Source organism: Elephantulus edwardii, unplaced genomic scaffold, assembly GCF_000299155.1.
Source record: "Elephantulus edwardii isolate Elephantulus edwardi_28Jun2011 unplaced genomic scaffold, EleEdw1.0 scaffold00056, whole genome shotgun sequence".
Lineage (NCBI taxonomy): Eukaryota > Metazoa > Chordata > Mammalia > Macroscelidea > Macroscelididae > Elephantulus > Elephantulus edwardii.
In genome coordinates, this window is record NW_006399806.1 from 15,524,480 (window position 1) to 15,537,485 (window position 13,006).

Sequence of the window (13,006 nt, forward strand, 5' to 3'; positions counted from 1 at the left end):
GCAGGGTTTAGGGCTGTTGTACATAGAGTCGCTATGAGTCGCAAACGACTCGAGGACACATAACAACAACAACAACAATTAGAGCACCACAGCAAGATAAAGGTAAACAACCGAATTGCAAAATGGTCACAGGAATGTGAACAGACCACCAAAGAAGACATTCAGATGGTGAACAAACACATGAAGAAATGTTAAAAATCCCTAGCTCTAATAGAGATGCAAATCAAAACAACTATGAGATATCATCTCACCCGAGTAAGAATAGCAAAATTTAACAGAACAGCAGACAACAAATGCTGACGAGGCTGGAGAACCTGGAACCCTTATTCAGTGCTCGTGGGAGTGTTAAATGGTGCAGCTGTTATGGAAGGCAGTACAGCGCTTTCTCAAAATATTTCAAATGGAAACACCATTTGACTCAGTAATTCGACTACTGGGAATATACCCCAAAGAAACCATAACCGCCACCGAAGTAGATATTTGCACACCCATGTTTATCGTGGCTTTATTCACAATAGCAAAGATCTGGAAACAACGTAAGTGCACATCAACAAACTAATGGATAGAGAAGCTGTGGTATATTCACACAATGGAATACTATGCTGCGTTAAAAACCAGGTAACTTATGAAAATTTATACAAAATGGGTGACCCTGGAGGACATTATGCTGAGTGAAATACCTCAGTCACAAAAGGACAAATACGCATAGTGCCACTATCATAAAATGGGACTGACATCAGGGTAGAGAGGGGACTGAGAAAGATGGGATAAATTATGTGTACTACATTAAAACAAGGAGTCCAGAACGAAGGCTGCATAGTGGAGTGGACTTGGGGGGAGGGATTGTATAACAGTGAAAGAACTTTTCTTTTACTTATCAAAGAGAAGAGTGAACTAGGGGAAACAGGGAGAAAATTGCAACAATGAATAAATGGAAACCCAAAGTCTCTGTAAATTTTCATTAAAATTAATAATAATTTAAAAAATTATAAGTTCTAAAATTTTAAAAAAGCGTGGTGGTTTATGTCAGTGAGAATTCAAGATAAATCATACTCTAATCCTACCTCACTAACACAACAACTTACAAAACCCTGAATGAGGCCATAAGCACAAATAAAGAGGCTACAATTTACAATATATAAAAAATGGGAGATTTTCAATATAAGACTCCTGATTGAGATGGTATTGCCAAATGTGTGTTTCCAGTCAGTAGATTTTCTTTTCACTATGTTGGAAAAGATCTTGGATGTGCACAGGAATTTAATCTTTAGAAGGTCCCATTCGTCAATTTTATCCTCTTCAGAGTGTGCATTTCTGGCTGTATTTGGTAGTCTCTGCACCAGACTAGGCCTTCTAAGCTTGATCCTAGTTTGTCTCTTATGACCTTTATGGTTTTGATCTTTACTCCCAGGTCTCTGATTCACTTTGAGTTGATCTTTGTGTATGACATGATTTGGATCCTGTTTCAACTTCCTGCACACAGCAGTCCAGTTTTTCCAGCACCATTTGTTAAAAAGGTTGTCAATTATTCCATTTGAGAGCTTTTATTTCCTTGTTGAATATTAGTTTATCATAGATTGCTAGGTCCATTTCTGGGTTCTCAATTTGTTCCATTGGTCTATGTATCTGTCACTGTACCAGTACCATGTTGTTTTCGTTACCATCATTGTGTAGTAGGTTTTGAGGTCAGGGAGTGCTATGCCTCCCACTTCATTTTTGTTTCTCAGAAGTGTTTTGCTTATTTGGAGTCTCTTGCTTCTCCAAATAATCTTGATAGTTTCCCTTTCAATCTCTGTGATTGTGTATTGGGATTGCATTGAACATGTACAATGCTTTTGTTAGGATTGCCATTTTCACAATATTGAGTCTTCCTATCCATAAACAGGAGACTTTTTTCCATTTATTTAGGTCTTTTTTATATACTTTTTTAAAAAACATTTTTTATTTTTTTTTTTTAATGAATATCTACAGAGATTTTGGAATTCCATTCATGCATTGTTGCATTTTTCTCCTCGCCCACCCCCACACCCTCACACCCCTCCCACCCCCTGTTCACTCCTTTAGGTCTTTTATTGTTTTCTGTAGTTTTCTTTGTATAGGTCTTTTGCATCTCTAGTTTTTTAAACTAATACCTCACTTGGGAGAGACTGGAGAGCATAATGCTGAGTGAAGTAACTCAATCCCATAATGACAAATATTATATAAAACCATTATTATAGAATGAGTATGAGGATCCAAGAGTGGGGGAGATGGTGGAAAAATTGATGGGGGAAGTGAAGGAAATGGGAAAGACCTAGTGAGAAAAACAATGTATTCAAATTTTGTAAATAAATTGGAATTATAAAAGAAGACAATTTAAATAAAAGTGACATTGTTGTCTACTAAATTTATAAAACATAGGAAGGATAGAAGGACAATTGATGCCTTTGAGCTGTGGTGCTGGAGAAGAGTACTGAATGTACCATGGACTGCCAAGAAAACAGATTCATCCTGGAGAAGGCTAAACCAGGTGGCTCTTGGAGGCAAGAATTCTGAGACTCTGTCTAACATACTTTGGACATGTTATAAGGAGGGACTGGTCCTTGGAGAGAGACATCATGCTTGGTAGGGCGGAGGGACAATGCAGGAGGGGAAGGCCCTCTACAAGGTGGATTGATTCAGTGACTGGGGTAATTGGGTTGGGAGTATCAGAGACAGTGTGATTGGCACAGGACAGAGCAGAGTTTAGGGCTGTTGTACCTAGGGTCGCTATGAGTGGCAAGCGACTCGACAGCACATAACAACAACAACAAATAAAAAAAATAGTCCATCCACAAGGGGGAAATGTCCCCAACCAAAACATCAAAGCCAATTCTATGAGGCCCAAGCGCTCTACAATTTTTTTTAAAAAATCGATTTGTTTACAAAGTTCATATACATTGTATTTCACATGGTTTTTCATTTGTATTGTGTTTCATAAAATCATTCTTTTTTTGTTTGAAACACCCTTAAAGGCTATATGTTAAAGGCTATTTCTTGCTCTTGCCTTGTAATTTGTCATTGTAATTTTTTTATTTTATTGCCACTTATGAGTAAGCAAGGATATTACTTATTTTGAATTTTACTCAATAGGTTCTTTTAAAAAAAATCCCATAGTCAAAGTCTCCACTTGCTGTACAGAGGTGACTCATGGTTAATTGTTTTTGTTTTGGTCAAACATTCCTCTAGGTTGGATAGCCCTGGTCTGTCCACTTCCTGCACAGAGGTAACTCGTGGTTGCTGTAATGCTGAACACTGTGACACTGATGTGTCAAATGTGATAATGGTTACCCATGGTGGACAGTGTTTGGTGGAGCTCCCCAATTAAAACAAGCTTGGAAGCAGGAGTGGCATCCACTTCCAAAATAGCTTGTCTATGGAAACCCTATGAACCTGGAGAAATGATGAAAGTTAAACAAGTGTTCAGGTCTTTCATTACTATGACTTGATAGCACTTAACAGCAACAACAACATCAAAGTCATGATGAGATCCTGTAAAAATTATGAATGAAAACCAAACTATTAGCATAGACCAGCAATGGAGTTCAACAGTATTGTCCAAAACATACTTTTGAATAGGTATTATTTTAGAATTGAAAAGTATCATGACTGTCTTGGTTACCTAGTGCTGCTACAACAAAGTAATGAAGTGGATGTCTTTCACAAACATAAATTTACTCTTACTATTTAGAAGGCTAGAAGCTCAAATTCATGGTTCCAGCTCCAAGGAAAACTCTGTGTCTGTGTCCATTCTGCTGAAAGGTCCTTGTTAATTTCAGCATCTATTTGTAGAGCATTCCTTGGAGATCTCAAGATGTCTTGATTTTCCCCTGCGATGAGAATTTTACCACTGTAGGGAGCTGTGTCCAAAGGATGCACTGTAGTCCTGGCAATTCTTTCTTGCTAATACTGAGATCTCTCATTCTCCCTTTTTCTCTCTATTTATCTTTTGTGGTCTAGTCCATAGAGAATTCCTATGAGATTTCCTAACCCAAAAGTACAACCATTTTAGTAGTTCAAATCCATCAGGTGCTCCACCAGAGAAAGATAAACAATCTCCTCCCGTGTGATTTATAGCTACTGAAATCTACTGAAGAATTAGCTATGAGTAGCTTCTGATTGAAGTTTGAGGTAGATTGGAGGTTTTGAGAGCTTGGTAGCTTCTTTGGGATCCCTTTATATCTTGTCAGTTAAAAAGTCTTAAAAACCACAACCCAGGGAAACTATCCTTAATTGGATAGAGATTGTGATAGCATTAAGAATGTTGCAAACAAATTTATAATACCTTTAAATGGCATAGTTTTCCCAGATTTTGCAGAATCATCACCAAACGTCAATATTACATTATTAAACACACATATTTTATGGGACACAATTCAACCCATGAAAATAGTTTTTTCTGTAAAATATAAGACAATCTTTGTATAAAATGGGCTTTTTTGTTCAAAGTAAATATTTGAGATTTTTTTAAATGTACAGATATTCAGAAAAACTTAAACCTTAAGATAAACATATGCTCCAGAGAATGATGTTCTCTAAGCAAGTAATAGATCCACAAATCAAAGTTGTACTAATTTTAATACTTCTCAGTACAAACAATGGAAAAACATCTTGAGATCACTAGTTGGATAAACTGAGTACTATTCCACAGTGTCATTTAATAAATTATTGTCTTTATTTCTTAATGCTATTACAACAGATCTATAAACAGATGGCTTTATCAAATGTAAATTTCTTTTCTCACAGTTTAGAAGATTAGAAATTAAAATGTGTGTGCCAGCTCTGGAGGAAGCCTATCTCTGTTTACTCTTTGGAAATTCAACTTTTCTTGAAATTTTAAACTTCTCTAGTATTTTGGAGGAGGATTCTTTGGCAATCTCCAAACAGCATCTATCTTTGTCATGCTTTTGTGTCTAATTTCCTCCTGTCATATTTCAAAAATGATTGGTTTAAATGCACTTTACACTCCAGTGGCATAATACTTAGGGAAGTATACTACTAGCCCAAAGAGCGTGTCTCTCTAACAGTCTGAATCCATCAGCAGTTCCTGGGGAGATAGATTGGAAAACTCATCTCATATGACATACAACCTTGGAAACCAAATAGACTCAATGGAAACCCAATAGACTAAATTGGAAACCCTATTTTGATTCAATGGCAATGAATGAGAATATAATAAAGAAGATCCTATTTTCATATGAATGCAGGTTAATACTAACAACATGTGTTTTGAGACATAATTTAATTTCTAGAAATCTGTTTTGGCCAAGTGGTAAAGAGCTAAACTGTCCATACAAAGGCCACCTGCTCCTGTGGGGAAAGATGAAAAGTCTTTCCTCACACAATTTATTACCTTTGAAAACCTGTTGAAGTGTCAGCTATGAGTTGATACTGACTTGATGGCACAAGTCAACAACAAAAAAGTCAATCTATAACAGTAGTCTTTCTCACAGACAAATCTTTACATTTCACTATTCAGAGTGTAAAAAAGAAAATACAGACATGGACAATTGACTTGTTTCTTTTTTCAATTATAAGCATGACAATTTTCGTCTTACATCTACAGTTTTAATGTTTGGATCTTTCTGATATGTTAAAGAAAATAGAGGGGAAGGTATCTCAGGCCCTAACAAATTAGATATGATAGAAATATATATGTACACACACACATACATACACACACACACACACCCCTCTCTCTCTCTCTATCTATATCCACACACACATCTGTATCTATATATAGATATATATCATATATATATCACATATACTATATATATATGTCATATATAAACATTATTTTTCATTCCTAGAAATTATAAAATGATAAATATTTGAAGATCGCAAGTATAGAAATTCTTTAAATACTACCCAGTCTCACTATTGTTAACTTATTAGTAGGATTTTATTTGGATTTCTAATACATTTGCTGCTTTGTTGTTTGACTAGATTTGAAAGTGAATAATGTGTTTACATTTCTAATGTATACAACATTTTCTCTGAAACTCTTATATTGTTAGCATATTATTGTTGATATCAAATGGCTTGTAGTTGAAAGCAGAGAATGACAAAATCATATTTCTCTTTCTTCTAATGACTATGAAAAAAGCATTTGACTGTGTGGATCTTGACACATTTGAATAACATTTCAAATGCAAATTCCAGAACTCTAAACTATGCTCATGTGGAACCTGTACATAGAACAAAAGGTAGTTGAACAAAACAAATATGTAGCAAGTTATTTAAAATCAGAAAAGTTAAGTATTAGAGTTGTTTTGTTTCACAATAGTTATTCAATTTGTTATATGAGGGAATAACTTGAGAAATTGGGTTATATGGAGAAGAATGTGGCATCAGGATTAAAGGATGACTTATTTACAACATCAGATATGCAGATGATATCACTTGGTTTGCCAAAACCGAAGAGAACTTGGAGTATTTATTGATAAAAATCTGTGATTAGAGCCCTCAGTGTGAATTATACCATCAAGAAGAAAAGAAAGTCCTTGTAATTGTGTCTTTTCAAAGATTTTGTCTCATTCAATATTGTATTGAACGTCTTAGGGATAGCAATTAGAAAAAAGAAGCAAATAAGAGCAAATTTGGCAAAGAGCAGGTAAAATTATCTCTATATGTAGAGGATATAATAGTATACTTAGAAAAACTGAAAGACTCAGTGAGAAAACTACTAGACATAGTCGATCAATTCAGCAAAGTATCATGATATCAGATGGACATAGGAAAAAAAGGCTGCATTTCTCTTCAGTGACAAAGAGAATACAGAAAAGAGCTAAGAAAAACAATACCCATCACAATAGCTAAGCACAAGATTTGATATTTGGGAGCAAATCTAACAAGAGACACAAAAGTTCTATACCAAGAAAACTACAAAACATTACTACAAGAAATAAAAAAAAATCTGGTGAAATGGAAGAATATATCATGCTCATGGGTAAGAAGACTCAATATCATGAAAATGATAATTCTACCTAAGGCAATCTATAAGTTCAATGAAATCCCAATATAGATACCATTACCATTCTTCAACAAGATGGAAAAGCCAACTTCCAATTTTATCTGAAATAGAACCCTGAGTAAGTAAAGAACTCTTAAAAAAGAGAAACAAGGTAGAAGGCATCACATTCTCTGATTTCAAATCCCACTGCATATGCATGCTTGTTAAGGCTTGATGGTACTGGTACAGTGACAGAAACATAAATCAATAGAATACAATTGAATACTCAGAAAGCAGCTCATCGACCTATGGTCAACTGATTTTTAACAAAGAGACAAAATCAGTTAAGTGGGAAAATTATTGTCTTTTAAACAAATGCTGTTAGCAAAATTGAATAACCATCGGCAGAAAACTGAGGTAAGACCAAAATCTCACAACATACACAAAACCCAACTCAAGGTGGATCAAGGACCTGGGACTAAAACCAAAGACTACAAGTTTTATCATAGTAAAACTTGGAAGAACCCTAGAAGCCCCAATCCACAACATGAACAGTCTTCCAAGCATAATGAAAAACCTACAACCAAGAAAGAACAAAATAGATGAATGAGACCTTTTAAAAATCAGATCCCTATGCACATCCAAAAACTTCTTCAACAGGGAAAAAAGAAAAGCCACAGACTATGAAAAAATATCTGGTAATGACATATTTCAGCACCTCCTCAAGAAGAAAATAAACAACACAGCTTCAAGATTAACACAGGATATGAGCAGACACTTCACCAAAAAAGACATTCAATGGCAAACAAATACATAAAGAAATGTTTAAAATCACTAGCTCTCAGAAGGATGCAAATGAAAACAACTATCAATTATCAACTCACCCCAGCAGTGGTAGCACATTTTAACAGAACAACAAACAGCGAATGCTGCTGAGGTTTTGGAGAGACTGGAATCCTTATTCACTGCTGCTGGGAGTCTAAAATGGTGCAAACACTGTGGGAGGCAGTTTGGAGTTTTATCAAAGAGTTGGAAAAAGAAAGATCATTTGACCTAGCAATTGTACTACTGGGAATATACTATAAAGAAACAAGAATCCTCATACAGACAGATGTATGCACATTCATAATTATTGTTATGCTATTCACAATACCACAGAGATAGAAATAACGTAAGTGTCCATCAACAAATGAATAAATAGGAAAACTGTGATATATCCATACAATAGAATAGTATGCAGCACTGAAAAATAATGAACTCCCAAATCATACAACATAGGTGATCCTGGACAACATTATTCTGAGTGAAATATCTCAGTCTCAAAAGGACAAATACTGTATAAAAACACTGTTGTAAAGCAGACTGACATAGGGGATTGAGAGGAGATTAAGAATAGAGTGCATAGCTAATGGACACTGTATTGGAATAGATAAAGGAAAGAAATGCGTAAAATGAATATAATATTAGGCATTACATATAAGACAACAGTCCAGAAAAAGAGGTACATTGCAAAGAGCAGGGAGAAATTGTGCAACAATAAATGAATATTAAAAAAAATAAATAGAAAGTGACTGGGGGAGGCGGAAGAGAAGGAAAGGGAGAGAAATGTGCGACAATGAATGAATGAAAATTTAACTCTTCTGGACACTTTCATTAAAATCATAATTTAAATTAAAAATTAAAACAAAGATTTTATCTCTTTTGAGTCCATACAACTTCTATGGAAGATGTAAAGAACTCATATGACATTTTACAGTGAGATAAACTGTTGCAAAATATCCTCTCCCCTTAACAGTGTTAAAGTGTGTCTGAGAAAGATGGGCAATCTCATCTCATGTAATTAACTGCTTATGGAAATCTGCTGGAGGGTCAGCTTTGGGTCAGTTCCAACTCGATGGTACCAAATAACGGTAGTGTTAAAGCATAAAGATGTCACTTAGAAGACTGAAATATGCCTGAGGCAAATCATGGTGTTTTCAACTACCTCATAAGCATGTGGAAGCCTTAATAATGAGTAAGAAAAACTGTTAAAACAGTTCAGAAGGTCTAGGGGTGGTTGGGTCTGATATGCACTAACTACACAAATGGTTATAGTTCCAATTAAGAGCATCAATAACACACAAGATGATTCTTAGGAAGTTAGGAATGCTTTCATGCCCCTGTACCTTATTCTACAAATTTTAGCACCAATAACTTCTCTCAAGTCATAATAACCAGATGTGCAAAGAACAAAGGCCTCACAAGACACATGGACGAAACTTACTATTATGAGGTTTTGTGTTTTTGTGGGGTTGTTTTTTTAGGTCAAGGTCTTGAGCACTTTATGATTTATTCTGTACATCACAGAGACCATACAATGATTTAAAGGAAATGTGGCTTTATAATCTCTTTGGAAAAATAAAAAAAAAATAACAGGTAAAGTACATTTGGAAAAAATAGATCATAGAATATTTGAAAGTTCTTATGGATGACATATGTCATAGACTGACCACTAGTTTTGGCTATTGTCCCCATTATGTGTCAATTGAGATTAATGATTTTTTTATGATGCAATTTTCTTATATATGAGATGGGTGGACTGGTAGTATTAGAACTTATAGTATAGCATTAAAAGGGAAGCAACAGGTTATAATTCAAGTCAGATACGCACAGAATGCAATTCTTCTGGTATGAAACTTTGTTTTAGGCATGCTTGCCATCAGGTTTTTCCCTGACCTTCAACCAGTATCCTGGCTCTGGGCCCTGTTTTGAAGCTCTGAAGTGATTAAAAAGCTTTTAGTCATTCCAGGGATGTGCTCCTACCCTCATCTCTTTTCTAGTAACTTAGCTCTGGCTCTGTGGGGCAGTTCACAACTGTCTCTCATCAGTCCCTGGTTCTCTCCTATCTCTGCTACTGCTGCTGCTCTTATCTGGGTCTTTTGGATCAATCTCTATCTCAAAATAATAAACTATATTCTTTGCTTCATCTTGATGACAGCAAAATTTCTCTTTTTTGTCACTGAATATACTATTTAAAGTCTATTCAGACGGCAAAACTGACTAATGTTCTTGCTAGTAGTCTACACAATTTTCTTGCACTATCCCAAAAGATGTTACTTACCTTTTTTTAATTTAAATTATTAGAAAGTTTTCTAATCCTAGTAGAGTCACAAACATCCTGCATATCTATAATTCTACCTAGTCATGTAGTGAAAGCCAAATTCAGTGATTACAAAATCCACATATATCATGACCAGAAGAATGAAGAAATCTGTCTTGAAATAAGTACAACCAGAATGCTCCTCAAAGTCATAAAGGCCCAATTTGTTCTCAAATATTTTGTTCATGCTTTCAAGGAAGGAGTAGCTCCTGGAAAAGTACATTTGTTGTTAGTTTGGGCTGTCAGATTTAGTACAACTCGCAGCAACTCTATGAACAACAAATCTGAACTCTGTTCTATTCTGTGCCATTCTCACAATCTCGGAAACACTGGGGCCCATTGCTACAGTAAGAGTTAATCCACCTGGTTGAGGGTCTTTTTATTTTTTGCTGATCATTCCCCTCTCCAAGCATGATGTTCTCGTCCAAGAAATAACCTCTCTTAGCAACATACCTAAAATATTAAAGGCTTAATAGATCATAGAAATATTACTTTTCTAGGTAACCAACATGTTGTATAATAATTTCAAACATTCCTAGGTATAATATTGAGCCATTTAACTAAAATCCTTTTAATGAACAGGGAAATGAATTGACTTTAATCTAGAGACAGCACTGGTGACATAGTCCTTTGAGAATTGTGATTGTAATCCAAAGATCATGTTTCTCTGTGATTTCAAATCCACCAGTGGCTCCACTGGACAGAGATGGGCAACCTTTTAACATACTGTTTACAGCCTTGGTAACTTAATAGAGGGCAAGTTATGAACCATTTCCAATTTGATGGCAATGAAAAAAATGAATTCTAGATATAAAACTACACTTCATGCAATTGATGATATTTAAACATAAAGCAACTGTATGTTCTATTTCAAATGGCATCTATGAATTCTATATACTTCTATGAATTTAGTTTAGTAATTAGTTTCTTACTAAAATGCAGATTTCTCAATTTTATGACATTGAAGAAACTCTATTATAAATTAATGAAGGATTATTGATTGTGCACTGTTTACTTGGATTTGCATATGTATAATATTAGGTAAGAGGCCCAGCAAGTGACTTTTGATCTTATGCTAGAATTTTAATGCTACATTAATCATACTTTAGACAAGTTCAAAGGGATCCATTTATGCATGTCTTTTTGTAATTATAAATGACATGGATTACAAGTTTACTCCCACTCTGATACAACTCATATCAATATGTTCTTAAACATAAGTATATTACGAAATAACGAAGTGGTTTGTATGTATATGATGTGTAAATGTCACAGAGTGTAATCCCAAGAAATAAGATTTTGGATAAGAAAAAAAGTATGTTTATTGTGTTAGATTACGATATTTGTTAAAACTTAATCCTATCATGTACAAAATAAGAAAATCTCCCCTCTTTTTTGCTTTATTCCAAAATTTTCCTACAAAATCAAGCAACTACCTGTTTCCCCAATGCCTTATTTTATTACAGAATTGTTTTATTTAACTTTTCTTTCAGTTAATTCTTGCTTCACATTTCCTTGTTACTTATTTTTCCATTCTTTCATTTTCAAGTTTCTGTGTCTGTTTCTTTATTGTATATCTCATATTGGCCACTTAAATATATATCTTGAAAATCTATTTTATTTAACTTATCTTTGTTTCTATATAGAAGTGTGACTGCATTAGGACTTATTTTGCCATTTTTATTTCATATTGTCCACTTATTTTCTCATTTTTTTGTTTCTTTTTTTCCCCTACCCTCAGGCATTCACAACTTAATGACAAAGTTAAGTATATAAATCAACCTCCAAAAATGCAGATAAGTCAACTATAGCTAGCCTTCTTTCGGCCCTATATCTGCAGGGTACACATTAAAAAGTAACAGCAGTCTAGCTCCAGAGGCTTTGAAAAATAGTGTCTTCTTTACTATTAGTTTCTTTAAAGGAATACCAGTGTAGACTCATAATCAACCTCCAGGATAGATTTCTAAATTCTCCTTTGTACATTTCTCCTTCTTTTATAAGTTTCCCACACAGAGAAATTGCTAAAAGCCTTCTCTCATTTTTTTCTCTGTGATTTCGTAGACTTCATCTCTCTACATAGCAAGGTAACATAACCATTCCATGACAAGTATCTTTCATTAAACATTTTTTGCCTTTTTAAAATTTGTTCCCTTAAAAAGTTTATATGCAATTTATTTCTCACTATTCTTCATTCACATTGTTTGATACACTCATTCTCATGCATTAAGTTTTATAAAATTAATCACCATTGCACCTTGCCCATCATTGCCCTGTCTTTTCACTCAGATCCTTCCCATTTCCTCTCCCAATTCCCCTCCCCACCAGAATGTGCTTCTCTATAAATTCACTCCTAGCCATCCTCAACCCTCTGCTTTCATCCTCCACCCCGCCCCCCAGGCCTTTAGTTCCCATACGTATTTTGCTATTTGTTCTTCTATTTTCACAGTAATTACTTATGCAGTATTTGTCCTTATGGGACTGAGTTAGTTCACTTAGCATGATGCTCTCTAGCCTCACTCAAATTATGGAGTTGTTGTTGTTGTTATGTGCCATTGAGTTGTTTGCGACTCATAGCGACCCGATGTACAAGAGCCCTAAAAGCAAAAAAAAAAAGAGCCCTAAATGCCTTTCTATCCTGTGCCAACCTCACTGTCTCAAACACATTTAATATCACTCTACTCACAGAATCGATCCATCTCATCGAGGGTCTTCCTCTCCTGTGCCATCCCTTCACTCTCCCAAGCATGATGTCCCTCTCCAAGGACCAGTCCCTCCTTGCAACATGTCCAAAGTATGTCAGATGTAACTTCAGAATCCTTGACTCCAGGGAACAGTCTGGCTTCACCCTCTCCAGGACGAACCTGTTTGTTCTCCTAGCAGCCCATGATATATTC